The 20,009-nt window shown below is 41.7% G+C and overlaps 1 long non-coding RNA gene across 1 annotated transcript in view; it reads left to right on the forward strand.

The window, feature by feature from the left end:
* Positions 1 to 373: 373 nt before the first annotated feature.
* Positions 374 to 20,009, forward strand: part of LOC146822859 (uncharacterized) — a 53,294-nt gene continuing 33,658 nt past the window's right edge. The window contains exon 1 of the long non-coding RNA XR_014961849.1: positions 374 to 516. This is a non-coding gene — a long non-coding RNA (uncharacterized LOC146822859). The remainder of the gene's footprint in view (positions 517 to 20,009) is intronic.

Here is a 20,009-nt window from a genome sequence, read left to right on the forward strand (position 1 = left end):
ATCAAGGATCGAGCTACCGTCAAAAGTGGTATAACATTTTTAGGTTTTTGTTTAGCACATCAGGGATGCTCTTAAATACTCCATATTATGGGGGAGATTTGTTATGCTCGCAGAAGAGTGACTTTGGCCTCGTGACGAAGAACGGACCTATTTGCTGTCGTTGGCAGCGTAAGGACATACTGACTTACAGTTGAATTGGGTTGGCGGGGGGGGGGGTCTGAACTATGACTACCTGTAATATCCTAAATGTCTTATGCCTTATGTCTTATTTAGGTTTGATATGAAAATAATAAAAAAAGGTTTCGTTTTAGAAATAAAAGGACAGTGTTAAAAGCAGCAAGAGGAAAGACCCAGATAACCCACAATGATTTGATTGCGTTCCCCATCTGCTGAGGCACCAGGGGACAAGAAATAACAATGGACCCAGAAAAGCAGTAAAGAAACCCTGCAACAATAGTACAACTTACATACCTCAGCACAGAGAACTGGCGAAAAACAAAGCAAAAGGGGAAAATGGTGAGTTCAATTAACTGTTATTGCAGAAAAAGATGTCTCCTGTGCTTTCCAATCTTCCAAAGATACACTTCCAATATGAAACCCAAGAAGGTCCTCAGCACCGAAGTAGTCCTCAGGTTTGCTCCAAATTTACGGTGCATACAATCAGGGCAATGCGACTGGTGCAGCCGCACTGGGTGCTGGCCTTTGGAGGGTGCGCCGACCTCAGGGTTGGGCACTGTGTTTAGCAAAAATTTATGATTGGAGAGATGAGGGAGGGGCACTTATGCCCGGTCGTAGTGAGAGATTCCGAGGAGGCGTGTGGTGTGTGGGCGCCAAAAATCATTCTCGCACCGGGCGCCACCAGCACTAAAGCCAGCCCTGCATACAATGGCCAGTTCGATGGTCAAGGACAGCGTCACACTAGGGGGAAGCCTACTACAGCAATGTAAGATACCCATGTTTGTCTGCATCTTTGAAGTGCAAAAATGTTTTGAATGTTTGGGAATGTTAAGGTGGGATTTGGGCCTTTGAAACACACGCACCCCAGCAGGCCACCATCCCTATGATGGCAGCGAATCATAGTAGGTCACAAATTGCGACCTAACTCATTAATAGTCATGAGGTAGGTCTATTTCATACATCAGGAAGAGGGATTTCCTAATGCGATTCACAAAAAATCGCAATTACGAAATCTCTATTTCTAACTTTTGTACATCTATCCCTTAGTCCCCTTTCCTGAAGTTATAATAAATAATAATATAAAGGGGGGGATACCCTGTCCCCTAGACCCTGTGGTGGTGACCAAAAGAGACCCACCGGGATCAAAGTAAATAAAAAACGATGCATGTTTTTCTGCTGAAAAAAAGGAAAGAAAATGGGAGCTGCTATTTTCTTTATATATATATATATATATATATATATATATGGGAAGTGGGTTGTTCATAGGGCCCCCGAAAGTTCAGATTTGGAATTTCAGCCAGGGGGGCTATAATGCTTTCCTGACTTGCATTATAGCCCATGGCGACCTTGCTATGCCACTGAACTGGGCGTGTCTCTGTAAGATGTTGTGCCTCGTCCATAATGTAATCTTTTCTTCTACTGAACAAGAACAGTTACTATGGCGCAATGGGCATCAAAGGAGACACTGTGATTCCGCTCATCCACACATCTGCCATTGTCCATCGCTGCTCCTCGCCTGCTTCTAGGCACAGCGGGCTGCAGTGCTATCACCTGCACTGAACGGAACATATGGCTTGAAACTCGAGTCCACTGGCTCCGAAGGTTCTCTTTCCGCTGCCGACTCTCAAAGGCCTTTGCAAGACGCACAGACGTAACCTGTGGCGCGCACGTGATACGTCCTTTCACGTTCGCCACACAAAGGGGCCTGCTCCGCACCTGTGCCTCTCCAGTCACCTGAAAGGAGACCGCGCTCCAGAGGCTGGGGGTGCTTCTAAACTGCCTGTGTGGTCTGATGTATCCGAAATGAAAAGGAAACAAAATCCGTGGAGGAGGGTGGAATAAAGAAAGGGGAGTTGGCTCTTAAATAGTTTTATATCCCTACGCAAAAACACACGCTCTTTGCAGCCAAGGTCAAAGGGCCTATACATGAAAATCTGAGCATGTGCATAAAAGTCATAACCAAGACTTGAAATAATAAAAAGTGATTAAAAAAAAAAAACAGTCAGTGCTGCTTCGTGACCAAAGGGGATGTGTATCTGCTTTAGGCGCCGACAGACGCTCCAGTTACACAAAGAGGAGCAATAAAGTGCTAAAAATAAATGATCTTTATGACGCTTCTAGCACAAAACAAACAGCAGAGACCGCAAGCAAAAGCAAAGCAGTCGTACTTCTGAGCACATGCACCGTCTCAGAGTCTATTGATAGTGTGTTTATTTAATTATGCATGCGTGCCGAGTTCGTTGCCTTTCAGTAAGTGGTGGTGTTAGCGCAGTTCAAAGAAGCTGCCTCCTGTGCGGGGCTTTTGAACAGCTCGGGCTCTCGGCTTTCATGAGCTGCAAGGTTTCTGGGTCACCAGTGTGCAGCTGTAAGTGCTTTCCGCTGCAGCAGTGACACGTATGGGAGACTTACATCAGGTCCGCTCTTTCATCCCTACGTCACTCGGGACGTTTCTATAATCAACTACAGAGCTTGAGGGTCACCACTAAAAACAGAAGGACGGCCCGATCGAAATGCGTGCAGTTCTGTAAATTATTGTTTTATACAGTAGCACATCCAGAGGTGGGTGTGGGAGGATTTTTTCAAGTGCCAAAAATTGTAAGATTGAAAATAAAATAATTCAAATACCAAAAACAGCCCGGGCAAAAATCTTCATACCAGTCTCTCTCTTTCTCTCTTTACCCCCCACCGGAAGTGGCACATGTGCCAGCAGTGGCCTCTGGCCTAAAAACCGGCCTCCAAAGGCTCCTCACCACCGGGGAAATAAATGCCTGGTGGGAATACATGTGTACTGGCCCTAAGGAAGAAAGGCGGCATTCAGTCAGCACTGTGTTTTTTAGCCAAAACCTCTAGGGATGATGGGACTGGGGCCCAAACCCGTACTAGAACAAGCATTGGCAAGGACACAATTGTGGCTCAAATGTGCAAGTGCAAGGAAAGACAGGCATTCGCAAATCTGCACAGGGCCAGGTCACAGTGTAACCAGTTGCATGGCACAGCATGCACGCGGAATAAAAGAAAACAGGCATAGTCACAGGGGACACAGAAAGAGGCTATATGCACAGTGATGAGCCTCAAACAGAATGAGCACATATATGTATATCTGTATTTACATGTTCTAGCACAACAAAGCCAGACCAACCAGTGCTTATTTATTAAGACTAATCTGCACAGGTAATTATCATTTTATAATTTTGTAGTTTTATATAACACAAACAATGGACAGAGGGCATCACAGCGCCAGCCATGCAAAGCAGATGTAGAACAGTTGTAACATAACATAACCTCTTAATCACATTCATGGCATCATTAAAGGTAAAACAAAGACATTATTTAAGGTGCACAAGAGACTAGAAACAGCAGCAGTTAATAAAAAGGTATGACGCACCACCTGTAATGTCCACCATCTCAAAAATACCCTTCAGTGAAAACAATGCAGCTACTTTGACTATGCTTAGTGGAGTGAAGTGCAGAAAAAATATTTGAGTTCTGCGAGTAAACACAATGTAGACTATTGTTATGTTATCCTGTGTTTTGTTGTTATATTAGATTAATGTATACTATTTTAAGTTATGCTATGTCAAGGGTGAAGACAGAAAATTAAACTCGCCCCAGTCTGGCCATATTTGTAAGGTCCGAGTGAGCGAAGCGAGTCCGACCACCCCTTCAAGTTTTCAAAAGAGGGTGTGCATTCCTCCTAACACATTTTTTTAAAGTCAAATAGTGCATTTTAGAGCACATTTTTCTTTAAAAAATGTGGTAAAAAAGCATACTGTCTTCCAGGTGGTTCTGAATGGGTGCTCATGAAACAAGCATTGGTAAATGCAGGAAAGTATGCTATATCCAATAGAAATGGAGGAAAGGTAAGTGGCTCGCACAGGAACCAATGAGAAGCCAGGAAAGAGAGGAGGCGTAATGTAAGTCCCTTTTAAGTTTATATTAAAAACAATAGATTTCTCCAAGCACAATGCAAGCGCTGTGCAGGTGAAACCTAATCATGCAATAAAAAGTACCATCAATTTGCATAGTCTGACCCACACGGAGGCGATAGTGGGTTTCCTTCCTGCTCTCACTTTTTCTACAGTTTCTAGCTTTCGTTTTTTCTTTCTCCTCCGTACTTTGTTTCCTTTCTGCTTCTCCTTCGTTCTCGCTTTTTTTCCTAGTTTTTATCACAGCTCTTTCCCATCACTGTAGCTGCATTTTCTAGCCCGCAACCCCCACCTGATAACACTGTCATAGTATTAAGGTGAACATTTCTTTATCAGCTTCCTCATCAATTAGGAAGAGGCCCATAAACAGTAATTATATTTTCACTGTGGGCCAACCCACCAGCCTTCAGGGCCAGTGGCAGTCACCGCTCTCTAGCTACTTAGGAAGAAGGGGCTTGCCTCTGCAACTGTTCTATGTTATGAATGTTCTAAAATGCATAACTAGTAGGTTTCCCTGCACTGTGGACACGTGATTGGATAACAAAAGTTCAGATTGAAAAAAGCTCACTGAACAAATAACCACTTTTTGAGAACAGTGAACTGTGTAGAGGGGTTTTTTGTAATTGGGAAGCTTGAAAAGAGCTGTTACAAGCACCTTTCCTTTCTTAACCCTAGCTAGGGATTGTCAGGGGCCTACATTCTCAAAAGACGGTTATCAATGTGCCTCTAAGGGGTTACTCCTTAACATTTGAACAGATTCAGAACTTTTTGGAATTCACGAAGAATTGACTTTGACAGTCAAGGGTTACTATACTCTTGAAAAACTTTTGTTAGTTGGCAATTGCAATTATCTGGAGGCACTTCCTTATGCAGAATTGTTCATAGCACTCAGTTGTACATATCACAAAGATATACATAGCACACAGTTGTACACAGCACACAATTGTACATAGCACACAGTTTGACATATCACACAGTTGTACATAGCACACATTTGGACATAGCACACAGTTGTACATAACACACGATTGTACATAGCACACAGTTGTACATATCAAACAATTGTATATAGCACACAGTTGTACATATCACACAGTTGTACATTACACACAGTTGTACATAGCACACAATTGTACATTGCACACAGTTGTATATAGCACACAATTGTATATAGCACACAATTGTATATAGCACGTAGTTGTACATATCACTCACACAGTTGTACATAGCACACAGGTACATAGAACACAATTGCATGTGGGGACATTCCACCGCGTTTGTGCAGTGCAATGTTTTCTGCTCAAGAGCAAACTATTTCCCACTATTGCCAATTTTGGGGGGGTCTTTCTATTCCTCACTACAAAATGATTTACTCCTGCCCTTGTCAGCAGTACATTTCAGATCAATAGGCAGTAGGTAATAGAAATGCTTATGAATACCCAGAAACACGAGGTTTTCTGGGTACTCACAAACTCTCAGAGGCCTCCTTGCCCTGAAACGCCCATGCCCTGCCCCATGCCCAGGACGGGGATTTACTCATGCACAATATTACTCCAACACAGGGGAATATTGTGCTCCAGTAAATGGGGCAGGAAAACAAAGGCCCCCTTTAGTTGAACGTAGAAGTGCAAATGGCTTTGTGAAGGAGGCCCCAGGAGTTTTGAGTAAAAAGCATGAGAGTTTTTACTAGAGAAAGCCATTTGCACTGAGATATTGATTATGAGAGACATTTACTCTGAGATATCAACCAACCTGCTGAGGTAGCGTTCCAGGGTTCCACACGTACTAACGAATGCAGTCTTTGGACTGAGGCTGAGAATATTTACATTACGTCTCGACACTAGTGCGTGGAAGGACATTTATTTATTTCCCAGTTTTATACACAGGTCCTACACTACAGTGCACTTTCCACAGAACTCTTCATAACATGATAGCAACAAAGCTCTAGGACACAGTGGGCACAGCTCTCAAAGCAAAACCTTCCTGCCCTAGGAGACGTCTGCGGTCAGATGCTTTCAGGGAGGAAGAGTCCACGAGCACTGGTCCTGTCTCGTCGTCTTCAGGTCCCTGCTTTATGCACAGCAGTGCAGTCGGCATTCACCTATTTCTCTCATATGTTCGTTGGGCGAGTGACCTGGAGCATTGCTGGTGTCAGCTTCAGTGACGTAATGCAAGATGATGACCCCCCCTGCAGAATGGCCTCAACAGGGCTCCCCTGAACCGTAGGCCCCCCTACACTGCAGGGGCCTGCTCGGTAAAGCAGAGTGGCTTTCCTGAGTGTTTATTTCTTATTCCATGCCATTGCACACTTTCTGCAAGGTATGCAAGGGCATGGCTTCGAGGGTGTGGGGGGCCCCCTCCAAAACTAGAATGCCTTGAGGCCTCCCCACACCACAGGCCATCCACCTTATGATGCATATATGTCAGAGAATACATTACCGTGTACAGTAAGTGAAGGGTAGAAGGTTAATTAAGAGCTCATGCGTTACCCGAGCAGCAGAGTACACAGGCTTGCATTGGTCACTAAGGCCACTTTCACCCCCTTTGCATGGGGCGTCATCTCACCCCGACCAATCGCACAGCTTAGTTATGCCTGCTTAGGCGACTTATTCATAAATATTCTCCTTTTATATTCCAACTTTATACTTGTTTGTTTCACTCATTATTCTTATTTTCAACATGCTTAAATTCCACAGGCGGAGTGATAATGCAGTTTCCCAAGTTTCTAATGTTCCCACTGTGTCCATCCGGACCTCTTTGAAAGAACACGACTAAGGCATGCTTCATTCAGGGAAGTGTTTATTCGCTCAAACCCAATGCATTTCGTGCATCAAAGCACTTCTTCAGGGGTCATTAGTTAAGGGAGGGCATTCATATTGTGACCTCCATCGGTCCCTGTCACCCCCTGACAACAGTACATATTCCCCTGCACCTGCCTCATTACAAATCAGGTTCATCAATTTGGTAAATGGATGTAAGCCAGGCTCAGATCATGCAATACCCCTCCGTCGCACAGATATCCACTGACACGTGTGCCTTACACAGCTCCTGCCCAGATACATATTGAGGTCTTTGGTGTGTGGGAGTAAAATAATTTGCACACAATCTGCACATTTTGTGCATATGCAAATTTGATTTGTGAATTACAATACACACAAAATGCCATATTTACTAAGGATTTGCGTTGTCCTTGTGTGATGCAAGGTGTTGCAAGACAACGCAAGTCCTTTAATGGGATTTACAAAGCCATGCAAGGGGTGATTTGTGCCGCACTGCATGACCTGTGTTGCAATACATTTCAGTGAGGTAGGAGCTCCATGTGTGGAGCATGGGTATTCTAGTGAATCCACCCATGGAATGTGACGCAATCCTAGATTTACCAAAGAGAGTAAACCTGAGATTGTGCCAAGATGGTGTACCTTCTACAGAGAGGCATGACGAGGAGAAAAATCTTTATTTCTTCAGTATTTTTTTCTTTCCATGTGCGCTGCATTCTGCACACAAATAGAAAGAGAAATAGGCTTCTAAGAATCGTTTTTGTACAGGAAGGTGATAGCTCGGAAATTTATAGACAGTTTAACTCTCTAACGGTTGACAGAGATCTCCAACTCCGCCCCAATTCATTCTCAAATCTTTGACACCGTGTTAGAATGTCACACAAATCAAAATTCATCAACGTACAGCAGTTTTAGAGTTCAGTCAGTGATGAGAGGTTTGGTAAAGTTTTAAAAGTTTTATTTCTCATTAAGAGATTATTGATAATTTTGTCTTTTATTCAGATTAGTCAGACATATCCAGTTACAGAAATATCGAGAAAAATTTGGTTGGAGACAGCAAGAAAAATAACAGCGGGTTCCATAAAGGAAATAGTCCCTATCTTAATCTAAATGACCTAAAATAACCTAACATGAAACCCATATGGAGTTACTTGTGGAAAAGAGCAAAGATTCAGACCATCAAGCTAATAGTCACAAAAGAACAAACTCCTCATTAAGAGCAGATCAGGAAACTCAGCCGAGTTCCCCGACAGTTGCAGTAACAACAGTCAATCCAATTTACAAGGAAATGGATCACAGAAGCAGCTATGATTAGGCATAAAGAAAAGATGTCTCCTCACAAAAGGTAAGGACAACAAGGAAATCACCATTAGCAGTAGCTTACAGTAATTTGGGATGGCACAACAAAGTGCTAAGGGGCAGAGTAGGTGTGCATAGCACGCATCGAATGCCATAACTCTCTAACTGGGAACACTTAATACATAGAAAGGCACAAAACATATGTTGCAAAATCAGGTGCTTGAATTGTTACCAGCCAATGAAAAAGGATCTTTCGATGGTCCGTCACCTCTCCTTTCGGTTCCCACATTAAATTTCCATGTCGACATGATGGTATTTGAATGCGGCTACAGCGTATTACAAAAAGATACATCTAAGAAGGTTCTCTTGAGAAGCTTACCAAACCTACTCTGTTAGCTGTTCAGTGTCCCATTGTGTAACAATGGACTGCTCTATGAAATGAAACATTAATCTCTAGCATGTCCTGATTAGATATTGAGAAACATTTTCTTTAAAAAAAAATCCTTAATTCTACTAAACATTTTATTTATTATAACATATAGCAGGTGACTTGATCTAATGCGATGAAATCATATGGCGAGAGGAAAGAAAGAAAGACATTTTCTTGAAACAGCACATTTTCTGACAATGAGATGTAATACAGCTAAATATTGAAATAAATCAGCAGTTCTAAAAGGCATTAATTTATTAAAGGGAAAGAGAAAGGAGAAAAAGAAAAAATATGTAAGCACAATGAAAATGGGAGCTCTCTTTAGACTAATAAGCTGCACTTTACACCTTTAAGAAATGTAAATTTTCCTACGGGTTGCTATGGTTAAGCATTCTCTACGTTATCGTCAAGGTACAGTTTAGTATCCATGTAAGTTTAATGTCATCAAAACATTTCTGCTCTATCAAAGGTATCCCTCCCTGCACCTGACTGCATGGGCGCTTGGCAGCACACAATGCGACAGCGCTAGGAAGGAGCAGAAGAGCGACATATCTTAGCAGACATGGCACATTCTGCTCTCTCTGTTTCACCCACACAGAGCAGCAAGCTCCTTTGCTGCATTGTGTTGCCTAAAATGTTAGTAAATATGGCCCAAATTCTTTTTTTCTTATCCCTGCGAATGCAGGACAAAAAGAAGCATTTGGGAATCTGATATTTGGTGTCATTCTGCATCTAATTATGTACTTCTAATAGTGGCTTCCACATTACTCAGTTCATTTTTAAATACCCGCCTTCTTTCTGTTCAATGCATCAGCTGGAGAGCCGAATGCTCTGAATTGACCAAAGGTAATCTCAGCGCTTTAGGAAACCCCTCAATGAATAAGAAAATAATTGAAATTAAATGCCAGGTGCAGTAACAAAGAACAAATGTAGCAGCAAAAGAGTTATTATGCTGCCTGGAACTTGAGCAAGCAAGTGGTTTTAGAATCAAATATTTGTGTAAGGAGTTGGCTGTTGGGTCAGTTCCACTCTCAGTGCTACACACACAAACCGGGCTTCACTGGGTATTCTTGGGATATCTTTGAAAACATTGCAGGAGACGCACGGCTACATTGTAGGGAAATGTCGTTCTAAGCATGCAAAAGTTGCTCAGCTATCAGTAAATTAGACAGTTCTTCAAAAGTCACAACTTTCTCTCTATTTACAATCCTTTGACATTGTACATAGCAGGATACATCAAAGACTTCCATAAATCGTGGTCTTCTTCACTGTCTCCTCTATTTTAACTTGTATTGGAAATGGGCACACCCAAACTACCTTCCCAGCATCTCTTTTATACTCACATACTTCTGTCTTTCACCCTCATTCAACTACAGAGCCACTTCCAGATGACTGAGGGCCTCATTTATAAGCCCATTGCGCCACCGGTGTGCCACTTTTTTTTGACACACTGGCAGCACTTTGGGTTTGTTCATATTTACAAGGCCAAGTAAATACGCCCTGCGTACCTTTTCTTTGCCAACCTCCCATGAGGTCTGATGATTATGCGTGGCCGGAGGAGGGGCGTCTTGGTTGGGGGCAGAGGCTATGTATTTAAGTTGTGCCTATGCTCTTAGTCTCACTTTGCTTCGAGCTCCCTGTACGGCTGGATTCCCCGCCTTCTTGCTTTCGTCTGTACCCTAACTCCTTCTTCCTGTTGCATCTTCACATTTTGAATTGAAGCCAAGTTCCTGTGTGTGTCACCTTCATTTATTTTTTCTCCTGGATATCTCTCCTTGGCCAGGAAGGCTTTCCCACAACAGTGGCCCACTGGCCTGTGTTAAACCTTGCCCCCAACAAAAGTCCTGAGCCATGTTAGCAGTCCCCCGGCTCCCTCAGGCTCGTACTCCTTTTATGGAGTGGCGGCTTCCTGGATTAAACTTCCGGCTCCTGTTTTCCCTGTTTATGAGCTCACAAGGATAACTTAAGGGATCGCTTGGTCTTTGCCTGGATTTGAGACAATATACCCTCAGTGCGCTGAACCTATCCGGACATCTATCGTTGGGGTGAACATTTGAGACTGCTATTGTTTCGTCTATTTATTCTACAAGTCTACAGGTCTCAAGTACCCTCTTTGGATGAAAACTGCTTATTTAGCTTTTCTGGATTTTTTGTTTTTTTGGGGACGAGTGAAGGTAACTCGTTTCCTTATTCATCTTACAAGCAGTCTCTACCTGGTGAGTGCAATTATTAAAGAGTCCTGATCAGAGACAATGAGATACTATGTTTATATAAAATATTGATTTCTAATAAATGCAGTTAAGGTCTTTTAGAGACCACACACTGGAATGGTGGGAATTCCAGTGTAAAGGAAATCATTGTTTTGCTGAGAAGAAGGCCGAGAACCCTATCCATCCCTTGTTGTCTATTTCCTATTCCTTCCTCCTTTCTCCCTGAGAGCAATCTTCAGCAGTCGTACCTTGTTGTCTGCTGGAGGTTGTTCTGGTTTGGATTGGCTTGAGTCTTGCTGTTTTTAACGCCGTAGGAATCCCGTTGACTGAAGATATTTCTATGGCACATCAAAAACTATAAAGTGCTGCATTCAGTTAGTACCCAGGCTTGAGAAGACTTACCCCTAGTGACGCTCTGTCACTATTTTATGTTTTGCATAATGTTTACATTAATCAACACCTCTTGCATCTATATATAAAGTGTGATTTTCATATTTAAAGTTGACCATAGTCAATGTAGACCTCAATTTAAATGATTCATGTCAACATTAAATGCTATTTTGGCTGCTGTGCCTTTTTTCTCTCATTTCAGGAGCCAAGGTGTAATTTCCAGCTTGTAATTAAATGTATTCTCCTATTTAAAGTTTCTGTGTGAATGCTTATCTGTTTGCGTTTCACTGAGAGGTGAATAATGAATCGCTGCTTCTGTGCTGGTAGCCTACTGACCGCGATGGATCATTCTACTACGAGATATCTCTTGAAGGTCATGCTGCTGAGACTTCCATTGTGTGGTGGCTGGGAAGAGGGCTAGTATCAAGATATGGTGTAATGTTCAATGCTGATTGGTTTTCCCTCCATTGGAACTGCAGAGAGGTCTGCTTACTGTCAAAAATGTGTTTTTATTGTGCCTTGCTGAGCTACTTGGTGTAGATACCATTTCCACTCTTAAAGAAGAGACTTTCTCTGCTTCTGCTCGAAGAGTTAGACTCCTGAGAAATCCATTCTCACTTACCTGACTGAACCTTCATTTGATTCTGGCTTTTAGAGGCTTTGCTTTTAGAGGCTTTGCTTTCTGACACTTCCAGTTCAAGAAAATTTTATTAAGAAGCATAAAGGTGTCCATAAAAAATACATAACATTTGTCTCATATCAACATATCCAGATAAGCATATTCTGAAATACACAAACTAATAATTGAATAACAATAAATGAGAAATTAATAATACACATAAAATCTGAGTATCCATTACTTATAGAAAAAATTTGGAACAATTAGGGGATCAGGGGGGTTTGAGAACTTCTTGTTGTGATGGTTGCATTTGAGAAAACTGTTTAGCATTCATATCAAGAAATTGTGTGACAGGGACCATAAAGCCAGACGCTTTGTTGCCAAATGTGCAGGGTAAACAAAAGACGTATCCCGTCTATGGTTATGGCAAACAGCGTACCACCATGCTCTATAGGAGATTTTTGTAGAATCCTTCCAATTGATAGTCATTTGTTGAAAAGCAACTGCAATTAACAAATCGATAATTTTAACATTGGACATTATGTTTTCCCAGACAGGAGAAAGACTGCCGAGGAAGACATTAGTAAAGGAGAAAGAAAATGTAGTACCAAAAATTAGATTAATTTGAGTCCAAACTTGTTTCCAAAAATCACATACATGCGTACAAGAAAATAACATGTGGAACAGATCAGCATTTGGGGAAGAGCACGTCCAACATGCATCTGATACATCTGAAAAACTTTTATTTAAGGCATGCGGTGTTAATAAGAGCCTGTTATATATAAAAAACAATGTTTGCGTGGTATTGGCAGCTCTAGAAGATTTACGTATCTTAATCCATATGCTCTTCCAGAAAGGAATTTGCCAAGAGGTGTGAAGATCATGTTCCCATGCTTCCTCTGTTTTTGATTTCTGCCTGATTATGTGAGTATCCTGCAAAAAACTATATATGGTAGAAGCTTTAGGAGTACTCTTTAACATGTTGTGAAATTGTGAAAGGGAATCAGGATTGTTGGAAAGATTAGGTGCATCAGGTAATTGGGTGTAAGCAGTCATCACAGCTTCCTTTAAAAGGTTATATTTGGTAATGAATGAAGAAGGAAAGTGAAATAGTTGGCTAAGTGAGGGAAAAGATAAAAAGACGGAATGAGAAAATAATTGGTGAACCCAGAGTAATCCTCTCTGTCTCCAAGTCTTCCAATAAAAGGGTCTATCACGAATGAGAAGATTTTTATTATGCCAAATGGTTGAGTTAAGGAAGGAATCCTTAGCAAGTTGTGCAGGAGGGTGCCATAAATGGAGAAGTTTAGAAGTCAATTTGATTATGGGAGCAGAAATAGACTGCGGTGGACGCGAGAAGGAAAGGTATTCCTGAAAAGAAAAAGGAGATATAGAAAGACGTTCGATTGAAGTCCATAAAGGACAATCACCCGTGGACTCAAGCAACCAAAAAGATGCCTGACGTAAAAGAAATGCTTGGTGATACATTCGGAAATCCGGAAAATTAACTCCACCTTTATCTTTGGAGCGAATTAACCGTTGTAAGGTAATTCTGGACTTTTTATTGTTCCATAAAAAGGAAACTAGTATAGAGTTAATCTTATTAAGTGATTTAACAGGAATCGGAACTGGCATATTGGATATAGTATATAAGACTATAGGTGACAGCATAATTTTAATTGTATCTAAACGTCCCCACCAGGATAAGTAAAGGGGATGCCATTTAGTGGTCAGGTCTGAAAGCTTCTGAGTGCACCTACTCATACACAATGCTACTGTGTCTGAAATATTAGGTGTAATATACAATCCTAGGTACTTAATGTGATTGGGGCTCCATGTGAAGTTGGAATCACGAAAATCTGGTTTGAAAGTATATTTGGTTAGGGGTAAAATTTCGCACTTGTCATTATTTAACTTATATCCAGAGATAAGGGAGTATGCTTGGACTTCAGCTAGAAAAGCTGGAATCGATTTGTTTGGTTTAGAAACAAAAAGCAAAATATCATCAGCATAAGCTGCAAGTTTACTATGAAAATTAGACGTTTGGAAGCCGTGTAAGTTTGGGTTATGGCGTAATTTGGAAAGGAAAGGTTCTAAAGCAAGATTGAACAAAAAAGGGGATAAGGGGCATCCTTGACGAACTCCTCTGCCTAAGTCAAAGAAGGAGGAAATTAAACCATTAGCACATACTGCAGCACGAGGGTTGGAGTAAAGAAGAGAAACCAAATAAATAAATTTAGGACCAAAACCAAACCAATTAAGAGTGTAAAACAAGTAAGTCCACTCAACCCTATCAAACGCTTTCTCTGCATCTAATGCTATTGCTGCTAGGGAGTGCGTTAAACGAGATGATTTAGACAAAATGTTGAAAAGAAGGCGGGTATTATCAGTGATAAAACGTCCCTTAACAAAGCCAGACTGCTCCTTCCCCAGCAAATTTGGTAAATAAGAATCTAATCTAATAGCTAAAGCTTTTGAAAATTTTTATAATCATTGTTAACTAGGGAAATGGGCCTATAATTTTTACATAATTTAGAATCCTTACCCTCCTTGGGTATGAGACAAATATGTGCTTCAGAGAAGGAACCTGAGGATTTTTTGTAGGAGCTAAAAGACTCTGTTAAAAGGTACAATTTGGGCAGAAGGATCTTGGAAAAGTGGAGGTAAAATTCAACGGTAAAGCCATCCGGGCCAGGCGCCTTATCTTTTTTAAGGTGTTGAAGTGCAAATGTCAATTCTTGTTGCGTAATGTCCGACTCCAAAAGGGACAAATCCAGAGAAGAGGGGTTTGGTCTTGGTATAGTAGAAAAGAAGTGTGAGAGGGAATCAGCAGTGGGTTGCGTTTCAGATGAATATAAAGATTGATAAAAACGTGAGAATTCGTTTAAAATTTCTACATCCTTACATTTTAAATTGGAATTAATATCGTAGATTGAATCAATGTTCAATTTGTTTTGCTTGATTTTTAAATAATTAGCCAGTATTTTCCCAGCCTTGTTTTTGCCACCGTAAAACTTTGCACTAGATTTCAACAAGTACAAGGAAGCATCATCTGTCGACTTTTTGTTGAACTGCAGTTTAGCGTTAATAAGAGCTGTTAAACAATCCTTCGAGTGTGATGTGTAATAAGTGTGTTCCAGCTTTTCGATGTCTTGAAGAAGATTCTTGGTATGTAAACGGGCAGATCTTCGTTTCTTAGCAACAAAACGTATGATAAAGTCTCTTGCCGAAGCCTTGAACGCATCCCATATTGTTGAAAACGATAAGCAGTCAGTGTGATTGAGTTGAAAATAGTCGTTAAAAAAAGCAGAGAAAGAAGCAGTAAATTCTGGGTTTAAGAGAAGCGCATTATTAAAGCGCCATCTTCTAGGGGTTTAGGATTTGGGTAAGATATCGATGCCAATCAAAACGGGAGCATGGTCTGAAAGTAAAATAGGGCCTATCTCTGCATGTATAAGTGTTTGCGAGATGTAATGGGATACAAAAATATAGTCAATCCTAGATTGGGTGTGGTGAGTAGGAGAGTAGCAAGTGTATTCTCTAGTAGTAGGATTACACAAACGCCACGCATCTAGAAGTTTGTGTTGGCTAATGGTATGAACAAAGGACTTATGCTGTTTGGTAGGAACAAAAGGGAATCTGGAATTCCTGTCAACAAATGGGTCAAAAACCTGGTTACAATCGCCAGCCAGTATAAAATTATCTTCCATAGCGTGTGTAATCTGTGTAGCCAATGTGGACCAAAAAGGAGGACTCACCCGAAGTAGGGGCATAAACGTTAAGAAGAGATACTGGGACCCCTTTTAACAACAATTTGACAAGCAACCATCTGCCATCACCATCAGATTCTTGCGACAATAGTGAGATTAGAAGTGACTTGCGACAGAGTATCGTTACTCCATTACGCTTCCCATCACCTGGAGATGAGAAAACGTCCCCCACCCACCCTCTTTTTAGTTTTGATGACTCGATGTCCGTTAAATGAGTCTCTTGCAAGAACACCAACTCAGCATTCAATTTAGCTAAATGAGCGAGGACTCTCTGCCTTTTGATGGGCGAATTCATACCCCTAACGTTCCATGAAATAAATCTCAATGACATAAGTAATCTAAAAAATAGTAATCCAAACCTGTGAGACGCACAACCAGTCTGTTAATACAACAATGTGTATAAATGAGTGAGAATAAAAAGAACTGGAGAGAAGAATGAAATTCAGATAAGAGACAAAAAGGATAATCAGAAAGCATGAATGTTGAAGAAAAGAGGAAAATCTGGAAAAGGTCAAAAAGATTATTGATAAGGGGAAGATATTGAGACCAGAGACTGGAAGGAATAGAAAGTAGAAAAATGGGCAAAGGTAAGTAAGAAAGAAAATAAGACTTAATAGGAATAGATAGGACACCAAAAGCGAGAATAAGGGGGAATGGAAATACTGGACAAAAGACGAAAGACAAAATAAAAGACATACCTACAATTAGGGAACGAGAAGATGGGGGAAGGTGGAGCAGCAAGAAACAGACGGGCCATCCAGCGAAGCTCAAACCGGAACCATGAGAAAACACGCCATAATATAAACGTGACTGTGGAAGAACAATGAAAATTAATAAATCAGTTAGCCATTCCTAAGATAAGAATAAAATATGTAATTATTTAACTATATAACAACATAGCTCCTGCAATCAGCAAGAGAAAAAACAAAATAAATAAAAGAGAGCAGTCTTAACAAGAGATTTCAAACCAATCAAGTTTCATGTGAGGAGGAGGGTCTCGAAGAATCCATTAAGTCTATCTTGTGTGTATTGATGAAACTTTGCAGATGCACTGGATCCTCGTAGGAAGTGGTTTTGTTATTGTAGGTGACTTTGAACAGACAAGGGTGGTATAAACCATACCTAGCGCCTATGGATCGAAGGACCGGTCTCATGTCCAGGAAGGCCTTGCGTCTTGACGCAGTAGCTCTGGAATAATCCTGCGCAAAAAATAATGTAGCTCCTGACCAGGAAATCTTCTGACGAGCTTTGGCAGCAGCTAGAACTTTTAACAAATCTGTGTATTCCAAAAAATAGAGAATGACAACTCTCGGTTTCTATGAGGACGCTGTTGTAGAGGCAACACGACCCAACCTGTGAGCACGTTGTATGTTCAGCATGGTGTCCTCTGGTAAATGGAGAACCTTCGGGAGAAAGGACTTGAAGAAGGCGACAGGGTCTGTACCTTCAACCCCCTCTGCCAGATTATAAATGCGCATGTTGTTCCTTCTATTTCGGTTTTCAAGATCCTCAACTTGTTTATGTAGTGTGGATACCTGAGATTGTAAAGAAGTAACACCTTTGGTAGTGTCCTGAAAAGAGGAGACATTCTGTTCCACTGTTGTAAGCCTGGCGTCCAATTGTGACCAATTATCCGAAAGAATTTGTAATTTGGTATTGGTTTCCTCCATAAACGGCCTGAGGGCTCGTATTTCCTGCAACAGCAATTCTATGGAAACGGGAGAATTCGGTTTGGGTGGTGACGGGGGATCTTTTTTTAAACGCTTCATATTAACCTTTCCGATGGCGGACTGTGTAGGTTTCATACTTGCGCTACACAAATAAGGTTCAAGGAGTCCTGAAGTATTCAAATGAGAAAGTTCTGAAAAAACTTTTGAATTTTTAATAAAGATGCGTTTAGGTTTTGAAGTAGCAGAGGGGGTACCTTTTGTTCGTCCCATAAATCTTTGTTGGTAAAAATACAGGACACAGACCCAAACCTCGAGGAATATGGAGGAACCGTGAGGTGAGCAGTGGAAGAAAAAATAAATAAATAAATAAAAGAAAAATAGATAATAATAAGCAGTAGGACCTGGTATTGATCTAAAGTCTATTTAGTCACCAACGCTGGATGATAGTTTGAATTCCTGAGAAGAAAGTCTGAGGCATTTAATATGTGAGGAGAAAAGGTCCACATTGCCTGATGAGGGAATTGTTAAGTTGGAAAGTCACTGGTTAGTAAAAGGATGCTGATCTCTCAACAAAATGAAGCAGCCGTTGAAATTAGCAGGGCTCTCCTTGGCGATTTAAGAGCATTTGCAGAAGGGATAACAAGCAAGGCAAAATGGCGGCTACATCCATATCACCACAGCGCCCAGACGAAATGGGGTGAAACTAGGTTGCTGCGCCACCACATGCCACCACAGGAAGATAAAATGGCCAGACTGAAGCGCAAGAAGGCAGATATAAAGAATAATGACCATTTGGTTTGCAAATGCAGGTTCTGTCAGCCGCGGTAAAAAAAACCAAAATGGCGGCCGGCATAGCGTGATTCCGCCGATGCGCTCAGACTGAAGAGAAAAATGACGCGAAAATTACCGGGAGAGCGTCCAGTGCCGCAGCATCCCTGCGAGTATCAGTTCACCCGCAGAACATTCCAAGGACTGGCCAGATTGAGACGAAATAGGCGATGTTCTCCCGCTCCGGTCCGGGAGCTTCACCACGGCACCGCCATCACCGCTGGGCTCCAAGCCACGCCCCCCCTTTCTGACACTTCCTACCTGTCTTCTCTCACAATTTTTCAGATTTCCTCTAGTTTAACATACTGGACGGGATTCTTCCCAATTTTGCTCTATGGCATTTTGTCTTGTAATTGCTAATTTTGAACTAATTTGAAATATATAACAGATATATTAATGTACTAACCATTGGCATTTGATCACCTTAAATGATTCACTTGTAACTTCGCTATCAACCTTCAGGATCTGCAAATCTACTCCTCAATGTCCTCATTTTGGGGCTTAATGTGCTTCACTGTACTTTATGTATTGTTGAACTATTCACTCCGCCTCAGTCTGAGACTAAAAGTTCATCCGCTCGAGTGCAGCTTGCACTTGAGTTTGCACCAGATATCTCCAGAGTGCAAATCCCATCCGCGCTGCAACACCCCCATCAAGACTTCACAGTGAGGAGACTAATTGAGTGTCTCCTCCGTCTTTCTGCACAACAATGGTGTCCAAAAGGAGCAATGAGTCCACAATTGGAGGGGCAGAGCTGGATTAAATGGATCAAATATAGCAGAACAACCAGGGCAAAGGTAATGGTGCGGAATACCAGCTGTAGATATGAGCTACAGCTTTCTTCCTTACACCAACCAATAACAACACAGAATCAAGTAATACTCCATCTAACGCCTTCACACTCATTTATTTTGAAAACGTGTACTACTCTTCTTTTGAAATTTCCTAAATTTGCCTAACTACACCTTATGCCCAATTTTAATACTTGGAAAGCAGGAGAGAGCTTTTAAACTACCTAAAAGTCCCCAGTGATGCAAAACAATTACTTAACTTTCATGTACCCTGCAATAAATACAGGAGGTGGCTGCCTGATGATAGAACAATACTGTGGAGCTTATTTACCAGCCCCTTGCGTTGCAGGTGCATCACTTTTTGTGACGCACTTGGTGGCACATTTTGCTGCCCCATATTTACAAGGACACGAAAAGCACCCTGCGTGGCTTTTCCTGCCCTTGTAAATACAGCCCCTTTACATGCAGCACTTTGGGTGAAAGTGGTGTTCCATGGGTGCTGCTGTCGGTGTTCCCACGCAACACCCATGGAACCTGACTCATTTCCAGATTTACAATAAATCATAAACCTGGAAATGCGTCTGAATGCTACGCCTCCCCAGGGGAGGTGCAACAAGGAGAAATCCTAATTTTTTTCCTCTTTCTATTTGTGCACATTCTGCAGCACACATAGAACGAGGAAATCACCTCTTGTGATTGCGTGTGTGCAGGAAGGTGTCCCTTCCTGCACTTAAACAATCATGAAAAAAAATGACGCTTTGCAACTTCTATGTGCGCTAATGCAGCACACATAGAAGTTTCAAAACGCCATTTCAGATTGTATATGTACAGGAAGGGACACCTTCCTGTACATAAACAATTATCCCTGTGACGCAGGCACCCTTGCACCATGGTGCAAGGGTGCCTGCATCGGCGCATGGCAGCTAATTGTGCACCAGAGGAGAGCAAAGGGATCCTTCATATGTAGATATGACGCATCCCAGTGCTTTGGATTTAACGCAGTGCGGAGCAGCCAAATGGCTTGCGGCACCGCGCTGCGTTAATTCTTGGTAAATAAGGCCCATAATCTCCTCTTCAGGGCTGTCTCTAGTATGGCCAAATTGACCTCTCATTCGGAGTTAC

The sequence above is a fragment of the Triturus cristatus genome, chromosome 5_2, assembly GCF_964204655.1.
Source record: "Triturus cristatus chromosome 5_2, aTriCri1.1, whole genome shotgun sequence".
NCBI classification, from domain to species: Eukaryota; Metazoa; Chordata; class Amphibia; order Caudata; family Salamandridae; genus Triturus; species Triturus cristatus.